Source organism: Podarcis gaigeae (assembly GCF_964106915.1).
Source record: "Podarcis gaigeae genome assembly, chromosome: 11".
Classification (NCBI taxonomy): Eukaryota; Metazoa; Chordata; class Lepidosauria; order Squamata; family Lacertidae; genus Podarcis; species Podarcis gaigeae.
The window spans coordinates 47,653,230-47,670,559 of record NC_139687.1 but is presented as its reverse complement, the minus strand read 5'-3'; the positions used below and the strand labels follow the sequence as shown (position 1 = coordinate 47,670,559).

Here is a 17,330-nt window from a genome sequence, read left to right as displayed (position 1 = left end):
GTTTCACTCCGATCTGAATCCCTTGCACCAACCGGTCCCCTCTAATCAAGTTCAAGAGCACCTCCAGGACAGAAATAAACAGCAAAGGGGAAATCGGGCAGCCTTGTCGTGTCCCTTTTTCAATCTTAAACTCTTCTGTAACCACATTGTTAACTATCAGTTTTGCCTTTTGTTCTGAATAAATCGCGTCAATCCCATTTTCAAAACCCCGCCCCACTCCCATTTCTTTTAAATTCCCCTTCATAAATTTCCAAGAAATATTATCGAAGGCCTTCTCCGCGTCTATAAAAATTAGAACTGCTTTAGTGTTAATATTTGTTTGCAAAAGTTCCAAAATGTCAATAATGTTCCTTGTATTAGCAAATAAATGTCTTCCTGGGAGAAAGTATGGCAAGGCTTGCCCTATAATGAGAAATGAATCTGAGGAATCTAATGCTGCTCATCCAAGCTCACTGTGGAAAAAGAAAGGAAGTAGGAGTTCATGAGCATTCTCCAATGACATCTTCTGCTGTCTCATATCTAAGTTGTTGGCAGAGGGATAGTGGCTTGCTGGACTAAAGCAAGCACAACCCTGCTTGAAACAGGCTGTGAGCAGGGCTGTCCTTGCACCAATCCAGCTTGTAGCAGTTTTTGGTGATCACTCCTGCTTGAAATGCGCACATCACCTCTACTAACAACTGAACAAGGCTTCAGCCTCACATGATGTATCTGTTGCATTTGTCAACCCTCCATGAGTGCTGAACTGAGGCTGTGTTCATATAACTATGTTATCTGCAAAAAAATCAATAAATAACATTTTTAAAGGCTTGTCCTAGTCAATATCATTCAAGTGAAATATTTGCAGTGACACTGTCATTGTTTTTTAGTGTGTGCTGTTGTTTGTCTTTTCAAATTTTAGAACAGAAAATGTAACACTTATAATATTGATTATCCTTTCTTCCGAGGCCAGCATAAAATGTGTGAATATGCTAGCAAAATTACGTAATATTTCATTAAAGGAAGGATTACATTTCCTATACAGTTACAGCTACACATGTAAGTTAAATTATTTGAACTATGATTTTGGCAATGTTATATGCTTGGGTAATTTTCAGCTTCTCATTGCATAGTGCAAGGTAATGAATCAGCATTAGAACAGACTGTCAGAATGCTTTCACATGGTTCTAGAACACACATTCTTTAGGACAGGTTCTGAAGGCAGGCTTATTAAAACTAAGGCATCTACATCTGGGCAGTGCCTGAATGAGAAGACCATTTGCATTCCCAACCAATTTCACTGACTGGCACAGAAATAGGACTTCAGACACAGATCTTAGATTGCCAGCAGGATCACAGGGATGCAGGGTGCAAACTACGGTATTTAAGAATTAAAAGTTAATGACGAGAGCCCAGGTGCTGGTGAACAGCTGGAAGTGAAGCCCCACCATGGGCAAGAACGAGGCATGGAGACCCCCCCTCCCGGATGGAGGCAATCCTGGAGCAGCGCTCCAACCTGATTTCCTGCTTCCTGGTGACTCAAGCCCTGACACCCAGGTGGCTGTGTTTTGCATTAAGTTTCTGAATCATCTTTGAGAGACTACCACCACCCCCAACCCCCCAGCACTGAAGCAACCAAAGCTAAGCCATGCTGCTCCAGATAGGGCTGCAGCTGTCTTAGCTGTCAACTTTTCCCTTTTCTTGCGAGGAATCCTATTACGAATAAGGGAATTTCCCTTAAAAAAAGCAAAACGTTGACAGCTATGGCTGATATACAAGCCTGAGAAGGTAGAATGCATTCCTTGTCACAACTGCTACCTGTACCTCCCAGACAGTAATGATACCTAGATACCTGTTTGTCTTGTTAACTATAAAACACCTAGATACCTGGTTAAGAAATTAAATTTTACAAATTAATTGATATTGTTATAATTTGGCTATCATTGGGGGGAATATTGGAAAATTAATAAAAACTTATTTGTCGAGGAAGAAACAATTTTTCATATGCCATAAACTAGTTTTTCTGGGGGAGTAATAATTGTTGCTGTAATGTGAGCACTTTTACAAGGCTTTTAAAATAGTCCTCAGTTTCTTATATGCCTTATTTATACACCGCACTTTCTGAACAAATAAAAATTACTGCTGAAGGAAGTCACTAAAGGGCTATTACTATTTAAAGTACGTACTTTTGTCAACATTTTATCTACTTTCAACAGACATGGCTATTCCTTAAAATAATATGATGTATAATAGAAACAGCTATTAATCACAATATGTAATTATAAAGATGTACTGCCAGACCAGTACTTAAATGTACCATTGAACCATTATTTAAACCTCATTGGAATTAATGAGAAGTACAGAATAATATTTAAATTGTGTAAAAGCTCAAATTCTTGTCACCTTTTTGCCTCTCTCAGTATTAAAACTTTTATTCAGAAGTATGTTGCCAACCTCACAGATTATCGGATACTATGTTGGAATATGGCTGCAAGGAGAACCCATACTGATTTCATTAGACATTGAGTTAATGAGTTTTGCTATAATTCAGTGGATCTAGTGACAAATAGGTATAGCTTCCTAGCATTTACAATTAATACACTGGGAATCCATGGCTTTCTGTATGTATGATATTCAGCAACATACACATTCAGATTATATGCTTTTGATGACACACTCTTTGATAACATGCTATGGAAGGAAGAGCACAAACAATCTGAGTGAATAGTGAAAAAATCACTGATACAGTAATTGTATTCTCCAGTGTCTTAAATTGGTGGTTTTCAAACTGTTCCTAAGAACCCTGGGATTCCTCGGGATCTTCTCAGGAGGTTCTTAGTGTGAAAATCAGCAATGTCAGAAAGACATCTTATTCACCACTACTGAACTTCCTCTATGACCGGGGAAGGGGGACCTGTCACTGACTTCAGTTCCCATCAGCTCCAGCCAGCATGTTCAGGGATGATGGGAGTTGTAGTCCAGCAATATCTGTTGAGCTGTAAATTCCCCACCCATATCCTACAATGTCTTATATTGAGAAAACACTGGACACATTATAGTGCTCAAGAGTCCATTTTGAGGATGAGCAATTACCTAAACCTTTGTGGCTTCACTGACACTCTAGAACAGGATAGCAATGTAATGCTCTCCAGATATTGTTCTATTACAACTCCCATCAGCCCCAGCCAGCATAGCCAATGGGTCAGGGATGAAAAGAGTTGTAGTCCAACAACATCTGGTAGACAAAATATTGGCTACCCCTGTTCTAGAATGTGTTCAAGAATGCTTTGCCACATATAGGGCTTCTGCAAACAGGACCCAGCAACAAAATTATGCAGTATGGACATCTTCTGTTCATGGTTTCAGCCACTCCAATCCATTCTTCCTTCCAGTTTCCTGTCCCCCCCAACTGACCCCAAAGTCTGTATTTAGTGTCTAGTGAGTATTCTCAGTCCTCATTGACTTCTGTTTCTTCCTCCATTTTTATGTTTTTTTAGGGCAGGTACTACATCAAAGTCATTGATTTCTCCATTGATCTCTATGGCAGCTATCTTAAATTCATTTGAACATTTTCAAATCACTTTTTGGTGTGGAGCAGGGATAATAATAATAATTTTATTATTTATACCCCGCCCATCTGGCTGGGTTTCCCCAGCCACTCTGGGCGGCTTCCAACAGGATATTAAAAACACACTAAAAGGTCAACATTAAAAACTTCCCTAAACAGGACTGCCTTCAGATGTCTTCCAAAAGTCAGATAGTTGTTTATTTCCTTGACATCTGATGGGCATTCCACAGGGTGGGCGCCACTACCAAGAAGACCCTCTGCCTGGTTCCCTGTAACCTCACTTCTCGCAGTGAGGACTAGTCCTGTCCTATGACAACTTGCAAAGGTTGCAGTACTCTGAAAATGCCACGGCTTGTCTTTCTACACCATTGGTTTTGCTTTATTTATTTGACATTTCTGCCTCCTCCTCCCCCCAATTGGCATGTATGGCATTATCTCATTTTATCTCCACAACAATTTTGTGTGGTAGGTTAGGGAAAGAGGTCATGACTTACCCAAGGCTATGCGGTGGCTATGTGACTAAGCAGGGACTTGAATGCGGGTCTCACCCACTCTTGCCCAACATTTATCCACTTCATCCAAGTTGGTTCTTGTATAGTTATCAAGATTATTTGATGAATGCAAATCTTCTCTCTAGAAGGTGAATGTCACTACAAAGCTAGCAGAAGTGCTGATATATTTGAAATCAATGTTTCCCACCACAGAACGGGGATTTCCCTAATCAGAAGAAAGGTATAAATATAGCATTGAGCTGGTGAACCATTGCAGCTAAGAATATGAACAATGAACTTAGGTCCCCTGCTTCAAATTTCACCTTGGCCTTAAACTCTCTAGGCTACATTAGGCAAACCACAACCTCTCAGCCTCTGCCTTGCATCTGCAATATGGGGATAACTGGCCTACTTAGAGAGTTGTTTTAAGAATAGGGTATGAAACAATTCACCATGGAAGGTGTTTTATTCTACTTTAGTTTGTTATTTTGATCCAAATGGGAATATATTGCTTTTCTATAACTTTTAAAACCATTTTCCATCTTAAAACTATTTTCCATCATCACCCTAGATAGCTCAGTTGGTTAGAGCGTGGTGGTGACAACGCCAAAGTTGCAGGTTCGATCCTCATATGGGACAGTTGCATATTCCTGCATTGCAGATGTAGGACTAAATGATCCTCAGGTTTCCTTCCAACTCTATGATTCTAATAAACTTTTATCTTCTTTCATAAACCTATGTAGTCTCAGCTTGCTGTAAGCACTCTCATGTCTGGAAACCATATCTTGTGTTACCTTGAGAAGCTTCAGGGAGACCCCAGGGGAGAGTTTAAGCTGATTCATAAGGGGTAGCCTGGTACGTATATACACTCTCCCCTTTTATCTGGTAGCAATGACTTGTTTAAAGTGGAAGAGTGGACTGAGCATAGGGGTACACTGTGTTTGCTAGGAACACTTTCTCCTTGGATGGAACAGGACGTAGGGTGGCCCACCACTTCTAATACTCCCTTTCCAATACCCCTTTCCCTGAGTAGCACAGGAAATAGGGGATCCTGCAGGAGGCACCATCACAATGGTACGCAATACGCTCTGGGATCCTTCAGGTGAGCAAAACTTTTTTACAATTCAGTATGTTATGTATCTTCAGGTAGAACAGAATCATGAGTGCTGATCGCATCTTTATCTGTTTAACGTTATAGAAGGGAGCTGTTATGCTCTGAAGCTGCTCACTGGCACTGTCTGTCAAACCCACTGCCTCAGCTTTCAAAAAGCTGTACTTGTCAGTTTTCATATTAAGCACATATCACATGGTAAATCAAATGGTTGAAGAAAAACAATCAGTACCAACCCCCCCTCAAAAAAAACCCAGATTTTGTTGCCGAGCAGTGGTGATTCAGCCAAAGCAGAAAACCAATGAAACATTATAAAAGGTAAAGGGACCCCTGACTATTAGGTCCAGTCATGACCGACTCTGGGGTTACGGCACTCATCTCACTTTATTGGCCAAGGGAGCCGGCATACAGCTTCCGGGTCATGTGGCCAGCATGACTAAGCCGCTTCTGGCAAACCAGAGCAGCACACGGAAACGTCATTTACCTTCCCGCCAGAGCGGTACCTATTTATCTACTTGCACTTTGATGTGCTCTTGAATGGCTAGGTTGGTAGGAGCAGGGACTGAGCAACGGGAGCTCACCACGTCGCGTGGATTCGAACCGCTGACCTTCTGATCGGCAAGCCCTAGGCTCTGTGGATTAACCCCTGGCGACACCTGCGTCCCCATGAAACATTGTAAAATGGTATAAAAGCATATGTGGGGTTTTCTTTTTTAAGCCAGTTTGTCTGTCACTTGCTGTCACTGCTCATTTGCAGCTGTGGATCTCCTTTATCAGGACAGTTAAGGATTTAACATTCCATACAACTGCTACTAGCATTGATTATTTTTCATATTGTAATGGCAGATTAGATACTTCACAAAACAACAAATGATGTGCTCCCTCTTCCATTTCAACCACCTTTCACAAAACTCTACTTTCTCTACCCTTCATGCTCCCCATCCATCACTGTGGTCATTGCTTCAGTTAGAAGCGAGATTGCAGCCACATATAACATTTTCATTAGATTGTATCACCTATATATGGACTGTTGGCAATTTAGACTGCAATTCAAAGTCCACTTACCCATGAATAAGCCCTACTGAATTCAATTGGACTTACTTCTGAGTAGACATGGTTCAGATTGCAGCTTGCATGATGAGACCTCGTTGGAGGGGTTTGTCAAACATTTGGACATTGGAAAGAGTGTAAATTCAAAGTATAATTAAGCCATACTAGTAACCTTTGATGACAGGTATTTAGGCCCTGCTCCAGGTTTTAGGAACCCTGGATGAGTTTCTATTGGTGGTACTGCCAGACTTCCCCTCTCCCAAACAAGTAAACAGTCAGGTAGGCTTACCTGTTGGCAGTGATGTAAAGAGCTAGGAGACAAGTGACCACTGATTAGCAGCTTGTAGCTGACACATTTTATCTTCCACAGCACTGTTAGAGATTAAATGTGGCAGCTGCCAGGCACCCACCTGAGCTAAGTATCCCTTTAGCTCCCAGGCCATTACAGTGATACCCTGGCAGGTAAGCACACCTGGTGGAGTCGCTGCCAAGTGATGGCTGGGGATGGTGACAGACATCTAGGCAAAGCATCAGCTCAGCTATCCCCTGCTGGAGTGTGTGGCTGGTAGCAATTGCCCCCGTATGCTGAACACCAATGCTGAGCTTGTAGATGCTGTTGCTGGCCAAAAAACTTCAGTATTTTTTTTTAAGATTCAGCATTCGATTTTTAAAAGACTATTCTAAAAGAGTCAGGATAGTATAGTGGTTAGAGTGTCAGACTAGGGCTCAGGAGACCCCTATTCAAATCCGCCCTCAGCCATGAAGCTCACTAGGTGTCCTTGGCCATTCACTATTTCTCAGCCTAACCTACCTCACAGGGTTATTATGAGGATAAAGTGCGGGGGGGGGGGGACGACTCAACACTGTCTTGAGCTCCTACCGGGAAAAGTGGGATGTCAAAATCTAATTAATAAAATGGGGGATAAATAAATAAATAAACTCTGAGGAAAGTTAGATGAAAACGAATTATTCCATCTGTAATACATGTTAACACCCCCCCCTACATATTTGTAGTTATTTATAACATCCAAAGGGATGTCAAAAGATTTGAGTTTCCCCACCCCATCAACTGTGGCTGTTCATATGCCATGTGTTCTGCTAAAGTAAAAGGCATTACCAAACACCTCTCATCTTTCGTTTATTATAATTAAACTGGAGTCAGTTTTACACAAATATCTGCAGTTTCCCCTTCAGTGATATGAAGTTACAGGTGTACGATTCATGGAATATAGCCTAACAGCTCAATCCTCTGTCTTTCTCAGAAAAAAAAAGTCCCATCATATTCAGTGGGACTGACTGTTAGCCAAGTGTGGCTAATGTGTTGAGCCTGACTTGAAAGCAGACTCCATTTCTTAGTGGTACTTACTTTTGAGTAAACAAGCATGGGATCAGGTTGCATGTCTGATATGAATTACTGGGTACCAGACTTTTCATCCTATTTTCTTAATTTACTTTTTAAAGAACTGAAACTTAGTTAATGGGAGATATAAAGCACTGTCTGCCTAAGGAAAATGTGTCCCAGTGGTGATATTAGACAAAAAGCATGAAAAATGTTTTTCAAAACACTAGAGTGCATAAAGCATTAATGAACATTAATGTCTAGAACTGCATATATTACATGAAAAAGGATGTGTATGTGTTTAAATTACAAATCACATTCTTTATGTTGTTATGGTTTTGGGGGTTTATTTTTTTTAAATAGCAGTTCTGTTTTTAAAAAAATCGCATCATGGAGTGACATATGTTTCTGAATACACAAATTAATGTTTAAAAGACTATGAGAATCTTTAAACGCCAATAATTTCTTTAAAATCTCATATTAAGTGTGATCTAGCTGTCTGATTCTTGGGTTCTGTATGCTCTGGCACAACAGAAGAAACAGAATCATTTTTCTTCATACTCCTGAGAGAAACTTCACTGGACCGTACCATTACCCAGATAAAAAAGGAAGATGACTTATTGTTATCCATTAATTTGCATATTTCTTTTTTAAAAAACGTTATAAATGAATCCATAATATCATTGTAAAAATGTTAAAGTATACATCTATGAAATAAAATGGTCAAACCTGAGGTAAATATTTGAGGGCAAATATGGACTCTTTCCTAAAAGGAGTTTAGTGGCCTAGTCCGTTGTCTGAGGGGAATAGAAAAGCGAAGGATTTCTTCAAGTCAAAGGGCCACTCTGGAAATCTTACAGGGCTTCATAGCTATATCTTAGGACTTTATGAGTCCCTCTTAATTATTTTGAGGATATAGCATATTGTAAGGTCTGTTGGGAGCACCATTTGACATCGATATCACTATTCCCGCCGCCCCCCCCCCCTACAATTCAAGCAAGGGTAATTTCCAGATTTTCTTCATGATAATGAGATAAAAAAGGGAACTATCAAGAGAGACATTTGCTTAAATGTTGTTCACTGCTTTGCGTATTTGTAATTAAAAGGTGGTTTTGAAGTGTATTTAATGAGCAAGCATTAGATATTCAGCCCATATGAGAGACAAGGATTACCTTCTGAGTAACTGAAGGCAATGAGCAGGTGAGGAGAGAGTAATTTCTAAACACACCTAATATAAAATGAGTAAAACACAGAGTTGTGGGTTTTGTTTTTTTAAAAAAAATGATTAATCACGTGAAATTAGTTCTCTGAAGTCCTATGGGGCAGTTCTCTTAATCCTTGCTAAATTCTATAGGATTTAAATATTTTGGATTTTTTTAAAGGTACTCTGAGGAGATGTTTGGCTGGATCATATGGGTTTACCTAATGATGGGCCTTTTGTTTATGTGCTTCCAGAATGGCTGAAAATTTTAATAATGTAGTGCTATGCATGTCTACTCAGAAGTAAGACCCATTAAGAACCATTAAATTCAATGGAGCTTACCATCAAGCAAGTGTATATAGATTTTCAGACTTAAATCAATTCAGGATTTTAATGTTTGTATGTTGTTTTATCGTAAATTTGAATGCTGCTTATTTTTTTATGATATTATGCAATCTAGAAATTTTCTCAGATAAAAAAATTATAGGTACTAGATATAGAATAGACTCGCTGAAATGAATGGACAAGTTACTAGACTTGATTTATTTCAGTACATCTACTCTGAGAATGACTAAAATCTCACCATTATTAGCAATTTGTGACTGGTTTTTCATTGTTATAGGGAAATTGAGAGCAGGTTATAAGCATTGTTATCGCATATTAAAACTTTTAAACATTCTATTTTAGGTATTATTACTTAAAACATGGATTTGCGGTGCACCATGTTTGTGGAAGAATAAAGAATCACAAATCTATGACAAGGTAAGGAGGAAGCAAGAAAAGGTAAGAAAATACAAATGTTTTTCTGTCTGAAACTTCCAACATTCAGCTACATAGGATGACCCCAAGTATTATGAGAGAGAAAATTTTCACTTTCTTCACACTATGCATAATATATTATCTCCTAATAACCCTTCCCTTTCAAACTAAAAAAGCCCCAAATGATGTTTTCAACACAGGGGAATTGCTTCAGCCGCTTGATAATTTCAATTGTCCTTTTCCAGTTGCATGAGTTCAGGAGAAGGTGTCACTCCTCCCCCCCCCCCCCGGGCATGGAGGGTGGTAAAGTAGGCCCAGACCCAAGGACATGATAGAGTCCTACTCTTTCTCATGTGATATTAATTGTGTGGGGAAATTAAATGTCCAAATAGGATTATTGTATTCTAAAAACATTACACCATGACAAATAGAAGAATGTGTTAAAAATGCAAAAAAATTGAATATTTTTCTGCTCCGCTGCATGAATATTTTGACATATTTACACAAAGTAACTGTGAAACTATCTTAGATAACACTCAATTCTTATTACTTTAAATTATTCCATTAACCCAAGTATTTCCTAAACTTGCAAAACGCTATACAAATGCAAATTAATCATCTTCAATTCCAGATTATATTCCAGTCTAAAAAGGTATTTGTTGATACATTTGTACGTGTAAGGCAAGCAAAGCAAGTATGCAATGAGTGAAAACCTTATTATAAAATATTGGACATGTTGGTTTGTACCAGTCAAGTTGTCACTGTAGTAGTTGAAAAGCATTAGAGTAGTATATGGATTAGCTACGGTATTTACCATCTAAATAAAAGTTAAATGTATTTTAACTTGTTAGTCTTTATGGTGCCAGAAAACTCTTTGTTGCACTTAAATTGCTCCATTTGTATCCCAAGGTTAGAACAGCACTTTATCCTGTGAGATTGCAAATTCCAGTGGGTTAGCTGTGTTAGTGTATAAAAGCAAATACAAAAAGGATCATGTGACACCTTAAAGACTAAAAAATGTATTGTGTTCATGAATGCTGTTGCCTGAGTCTTTACCTTTAAAGTAAAAGACTATTATTTGGGCTTCTTGCAAGCTAGGCTTGGTTATCTTGCCCAAGGCTACACTGTGAATTTCAGAGTCAAGTAAGAATTTGAACCCAGATTTTGGTATTCCAACTCAACACTCTCTTAGTGAGGGTATTACTCATTTTGTACTACTGATACGACTGGTGTAATGTTTCTGACATCTAGAAGTAACAAAAGGCTCAGTAGTTTAGACCAGGGGTCAGCAACCTAAGGCCCATGGGCTGGAAGCAGCCCGCAGAGGTCGTTCAAGCGGCCCACGAACAGAGCTGCCCATTCGCGTGCTGTGAGAAACTGGTGCAGTGTGGCACGGGGACCCGCTTCTGCGGTGCCAGAAATCAAATCTGCGCATGCGCAGAAATTCAAAATTGTGTCTGCGCAGACACAGATGCCGAAAATTGCACGGGCGCATGATCCAGCCCATGGAGGGATCTCTGCCGGACGGATAAACCTTGCTGACCCCTGGTTTAGACCGCAGCACCACCCACTTGGTGGTTTGAATCCGAGTGACGGGGTTTGCTCTTGTTGCTCTGTCCCAGCTCCTGCCAACCTTAGCAGTTCAAAAGCATACCAACGTGAGTAGATAAGTAGGAACCGCTGCAGCAGGATAGTAAGCAGCATTTCTGTGCACTCTGGCACTCGTCACAGTGTCCTGCTGTGCCAGAAGTGGTATAGTCATGCTGGCCACATGACCCTTAATGCTGTCTGTGGACAAATGCCAGCTACCTTGGCCTGAAGCGAGATGAGCGCCGCACCCCATAGTCAAATTTGACTGGACTTAACCGCCCAGTGGTCCTTTACCTTTAGATTTATCAATTTCAATAGAATTTTTTTAAATTGAAATTCTATATTAGATGGTATAACAGGTCTAGGAGCTTTGGTCACCAGGTAATAATATGCTTAATACATTCAGAAACAACTTTGTAAATAGGCTGTAGCTCTGCAACTCATGATATTATATATGATGCTCAGTACAGTATTTATGTTGTTCACCCTGCATCTAAACTTTCAGAGTGGTGCTGATTTCTGCATTAATTACAGGGCCGCATGGATATGTTAGTGTCTGTTTCTGGATTCATTTTCAGAATGCAGGTTTGCAAATAAGGGAATTTCCTGCTAAAGTTGCCTAGAAATAACTCAAAAGTTTTCTGGGCTTTTTGTGCTTTTTCCACAGGAGGGCACAATTTGGCTCTTTACATTTATACTTAGTATGAACAGTCTACATTTTAAAAAGGAAATCCTGACTGCACAAGGCAAAGTGTATCTGAGCAGATATTTTTTGGATCTGCCTTATTAAAATATATTAATATTTCAATATCTGAGAAAACCACATTTAACTAAACTTGTTTTGTTATAGTCTTCAAACCTTGTTTTAATGTATAGACCTGACTGAATGAAAACCTGTAGAGGGTTGTACTACTCAGAGTAGACCCACTGAAATTAATGAATATGACTAAGTTAGGTCCATTAATTTACTTAGGTTTATTTAAGTAACACCCTAAATTTAAATTTAAGAGCACAACTACATACGATTTATGTCCAAACAAGTATTTAGCTTGTAAATAATTTACGGATGAAATATGAGATTAATTCTTATGCTTTTTTTACAACATACTTTAAATTGCCCACAAATACTTTTTACCAACATTTTTCTCAGAATACATCTTATGTGAAGAAATTAAATTCATAACATTTTAACCTATATATTTTATACAAGACAGGTATTCTGGATTTTTTATCAAAAAAATTCACCATACCATAATTCCCAAACATATAGTAAACGAAGAATTTAATGACACTTTTAGTTAATGGAGAAATACGTTACCCCTAAGTTTCTGCACCGAAACAATCTGCTTGTGGGTATACTACTGCATTGGTATCTAGGACCTGCTGCCTGTAATAATACTTGAAAACACATACAATTTAAAAAGTTAGTGTCTCTTCTCTACAAACTGCAATTATTTTTCAGAATAAATGATACCTAACACGTTTTGGTCACTACCTGGCAAATATGTCTAATTTTGTCTTTACTAAATCTCTTTGAAACAGATGAAACTGAATTTTTATTGCTTTGACTTGAATGTCCAATATTAGTCAGGAAGTCCTACTGTGTTCAGTGGGAATCATTCCCAGGTAAGTGTGTAAGGCATTAGTCACGACTAACTGTAGCAGGATTCTAGGTATTTAAATCTGGAGTATATGTATATTTATTTCCTTATATTCAAAGACTTACAACCCAGAATGTTACAAGTAGCTAAAATCATATTCCTATAGCACAATATGCATAAACTTAAAGCTATACCCTTAAAACTATACCCATCTACACGCAAGAACATCTTGTTTGTATGTGCTCTTTTGAAACCGGGCCATAGTGCCTAATTTCTGGCAGAGGCTGGCCCTGGATTACTACATTCAAACAACTACATGAGGCTGAGCTCTGAGCATTATGGAAAACTGACTCAAGTAGAAATACTGTATTTAAAAATTAGCACCTTGATTATATTTGGGGGGTTTGAGAGCTCCAAAGCACTGGAAAAAAGCAGGCATTTAAGCCAATTTATATGAATTCCACTTCGTTCCTATTCCATGATCTCACAAACTAAAACAATTTACCTGAAGAGAAAATAGATAGGCTTTCAAGTCCGTCAATGTCCCCTTCTTCCAAGGCTGCCTTCTCAACCCATTATTACACTATTTGCAAGAAATCTGTCAACAACCATCTCAATTTTCCAGCGAAGGAGCCTTCATTTCAATATCACGGATTCCCCCCTCAACGCTATTTCAGAAAACACGGTTTTGGAAAAGCAAGCATGCCCATCTGGAAACCAGAATTTTCAACAGTGAGAACTTAAATCCGACGATATGGCGATCAGGATCAACACCTTATAAAAGCACACATGCAAGCACGAACGAGAAATTTAATAAAAGAAAACCAGGCGTAAGCGGAAACAAGCTTCCAATATTCCATCTGGATATGAAAGAATGCAGCAGGTATTCCCCCACCCCCCCTTTTCTAAATTTCCACTCATCCTCTTCCTTGGGAGTTCTTCGTATTTTCAATCCTCTTCATGTGGCTTTTATCATTTTTAAAAGATAGGAAAAAATGGACAATTTATTTTGCTGAAGTATTTCAGTCGTATGCCTCATCTTGACAGTTCGTAGATCTTCTCCTCGTAACATCAGGCCTTTATTTGCAAACTCCAGCCTTCCGTATATACATACAGCAAAAGAGAGGAGTGGGGGAAAGAAAGAAAGAAAAACGGATAAAAAGAGAACAGTAAAGCACCCATATACGCAACTCGGAGCTGCCATCAGCTGTCTGCGCGGCGACGCAGACTAAAAAGCCTCCCCAGCGAGTGCATGGATGGACCTCTCGGCTTAGGGAGGCAGGAAAGCAGTGAGCAAGCGAAACAGAAGCAGCAACAGAAGAAGGAGAGGGAGAGAGAAAAAGGGGAGGTTGTTGGTGTTTGGCGCCGGTGGAGGGAGTCATTCCTACAGCTGCACTTCCGGTCGGCATTTTGTTCTGAGAGGGAGCGAGACCGACGCTCACATTCACGCAGGCTCCTTTTTCCCTCTCTCTCTTCTCTCTCTCCTCCCTCCCCATCTCCTCCCTCCCCGGTACCGACTCACCGTGGCCTAAGCAGTCCCCTCCCTGCCCCGCCCCACCCGCCCGCGTACACAGAGGAGGCGGAGAGGCGGCGGCGGTGGTGACGGCGGCGGAAGAGAAGGAACAAGCCGCGGCAGAGGAGATTCCCCCTCCTCCCTCCTCCCTCCCTCCCGCTCGCTCGCTCCTCTCCTCCCTCCCCTCCCGGGGTTGGTCGGTCGGTCGGTCGGTCGTTCGGTGCGTGAGGTGTTTATCGAATCCGGCTCGGCCCCGGCCCGTGTGGATGTTGGCGGCGTGAATCGGGCTTGGTGGGAGGACGACGGCAAGGAGGGGAAGGAAGAAGAAGAAGAAGAAGAGGAGGAGGAGGAAGAAGAAGAAGAAGAAGAGGACGGCGGCGGCGGCGGCGGCGGGGAGGACGGCAAAGACGACGACGGCGGCGGCGACTTAAGGGATTCGCTTCGGCCGCTCCCGCCCGTCCCCGGCTCTACATGTTCGCTGCACTGAGGAGGAGACGGAAGAGGAGCCAGCCCCCCTCCCGGCCCGGATTATTGTTGTTATATTATCTCCCCTCCTCCTCTCGCTCCGCGGCGGCCCAGCGGCGGATCCTCTGAGGAGGGAGGGGGGCGGATTTTTCTCCTTCCTCCTTCCCCCCCCCCCGCCACCGCTTGGCTTTCGGTTGGCTTCAGACGGTGTTTTGCTCAGGTAAAAGCCCCCCTCTTCCCCCCCTTTCAGGTTTCTCCTCTTCCTCCTCCTCCGCGAAAGGGAAGCCGCGAGCTGGGCCTCCTCTTAGGCGAGGCGGCCCAGTCAGGGGAATTAGCCTTTTCGGCCGGTGTGGGAAAAAGGAGAGGAGTGGGGCGGCGGGGGTGAGGGGAAGAGAAATAATGAGTGGCAGCCGAGGGGTGGGGGGTGTTTTCACGTTTCTCCCCGCCTCCGCCTCCTCCCGGGGTTTGGCGGAGGAGAGAATGGTTTCTGCCGAGCTGCTGGAGGAGCCCAAGCCCGGAGGAGGGCGCAGGCCCAGCGGCCAGCGCGTTCACTCCAGCTCGGGGATTAGAGAGGCGAGGTGGCTCCTGTGTGACAGGCCTCGGCGCCCGAGAGCAAGAGTGGGGAGGAGGAAACAATACAGTTGGAGCAGAGGCCGGGGCACCGAACCTGTGCCATATTTACAACTTCACACCGGCGGGCTGAGCTGAGGGAGGGGAAAGAAAAGGTCCCAGCCAAATCGCGCGGGGTGGCGGAGAGAGAGAGAGAGACGGGCGCTCCCACGCGCTGCCTGTGTATGGTTGGCAGCAACTATGTTTCCTTCGAACCTTCCTTGCTCAATCCCGACGGTTCAGATAGTTGGAGTGTACACGGTAAATTTGTTTGGCTGGAGAGGTGATTAATTGTCGCTGGCTCTGTGCATGGCCTTTCGAATGCGTGCACTACTACTACTGCTACTACTACTGCGTTGATAAAATAAAGGTAGCCCTTTCTGGATGACTGACAGAACGCAAACACCTGCCCAACTCTCAACGTACACTGGCTGCAGCGTATGCCACCTTTATTTCTCTTTTTCCATCTCGCCTTCCATAAAAAGATAAATAGTTAGCTGTTGTTGCTCCATGGGAACTAAAACGTTGATACTTTGCAACGATGGATGCCTAAACATCTATGTGGTTGATTGCCACTGTAAAGGCCAAAAACCTTAAATTTGGAATCTCCTCATCAATTGTAGTTAAGCCTGCGGTCCTAAAACATACATGTTGAAGGAAGTGCTACTGAAGTCGATGCAGCATACTTCTGAGTAAACATGTTTAGGATTGGGCTGAGAAATGGGTCAAAATTGTGCAGAATTAGACTGAAGTTTTAATATTTTAAAAACGAAAGTAGATCAGTTTCAAATCCATAGGTATTGATTGCGTCCAGGCTGTTTGTGTAATTGGGTGATGCCTCTGTCACTTATCTGAAAGTTTGTTAAGCCTCCTAACATTAAATGGTAGCATATGTAGCATTTTAAAAGATACATATAGAATATTTTGGAAATTATAGATTTATAAATGTTGTTTTAATAGAATGGAATTGTTCCGCATAGCTATGAAGAACTGCATTTCATCTGGTTGTGATAGCTATTTTTATATTGCTAGTTGCCAAATGATGTCTTTCAATGATGCTTAGAGCATAGCAACATTTCATAGTGCTAGCTTTCATGATGTTGTAAGTGTTGTATTTGTATTGGAAGTTAGCTGTTATTTAGTGCTTCTCATAAGTAAAGTAACTTTTGTTGTTGTTCATAGAGTACTATTGTGCATTTATGGCTCCTCATACATGTTAATATAGTGACGTTAATATAGCTGTCACACAGAAGGCGTGTTTTTAATGCTGTGAATCTGTGTAGTAGTCAGCAATGTGTCCGTGATTTGTATTGGTCAGGCAGCAGTTTGAATTTTAAAAAGCTTGAAGATCCTGCTGAGCCCCAAACCTGGCCTCCCTCCCTCCCACTAATCTGCCATTCCTGTCTTTGTGCTGCCTGGGCCTGTTAGACACTGTTTGCAACAGGGCCTCAGGCCTATATGCACGGGAGAGGAACCATTTTCAGTTTGAAAAAGCAGCTTTTATTTCTGAACTTTATGAATTGCTGAGCGAGACATGTCGTTTCTAATTGTGCCCGTGTGTGTAACTGAATCTTTGTTTTCCCTAAGCTGTGGTGTATGTAGAGGCATAGGTCTAGTTTACAGGAAAGAAAGGACTGTATGGAAAATAGTTGTACTTGACTGTTTTTCATCATCAGAAAGCGACACTAGATCTGATAATTCTTTTGTCACTTAAGTTACACACAATATGATTTTGCTTAAATTGCGAGATGTTTCTGATCACATTTTGTATAATTCCAGCAAGTTATTTATTTTAGTTCAAGATTTAATTATGAACTAATTTCCTATAGCCACACATTCTCCTACTGCTGTCTTTCACTTTATTCAAAGATTTTGTGTGTTTTGAAGGTGATCATGTAATATATGGAATATGGAAAATTCAGCAGACTTTTTCTACATGTATTCTATGATTTGTATTATTATTTGACCATATTTTTATTTTTATTTATATGAGATTACAAAGTCTCCAGCTTTTTAAAAAAATACCAAGCAGTGGACAGAAAACTTAAAATAGTCTC

General features: G+C 41.1%; 1 protein-coding gene and 1 long non-coding RNA gene across 9 annotated transcripts in view; one reads left to right on the top strand and one right to left on the bottom strand.

Annotated features, from left to right (window-relative positions):
- Positions 1-398: 398 nt before the first annotated feature.
- On the bottom strand, positions 399-13,330 carry LOC310827550. 3 transcript variants are annotated; one of them, XR_014556396.1, is made up of 4 exons: positions 7,563-8,250; positions 6,669-6,876; positions 4,039-4,261; positions 399-771 (listed from the first exon to the last, which is right to left on the bottom strand). It is a non-coding gene; the product is annotated as an uncharacterized lncRNA (long non-coding RNA). The 3 variants fall into 3 exon arrangements; XR_014556395.1 differs by lacking the exons at positions 6,669-6,876; positions 7,563-8,250 and adding an exon at positions 13,192-13,330 and having other exon boundaries at positions 412-771; XR_014556397.1 differs by lacking the exon at positions 6,669-6,876 and having other exon boundaries at positions 412-771.
- Positions 8,343-17,330, top strand: part of NIPBL (NIPBL cohesin loading factor) — a 126,649-nt gene continuing 117,661 nt past the window's right edge. For 2 of the 6 annotated variants that reach the window (XM_083703374.1, XM_083703369.1), the window contains exon 1: positions 12,879-14,884. The gene's annotated coding sequence lies outside the window, so the exon portion shown is untranslated. Of the gene's footprint in view, positions 8,736-9,423; positions 9,499-12,874; positions 14,885-17,330 lie in introns of those variants that run through there. The other 4 variants (XM_083703370.1, XM_083703373.1, XM_083703371.1 and 1 more) reach the window with 4 other exon arrangements.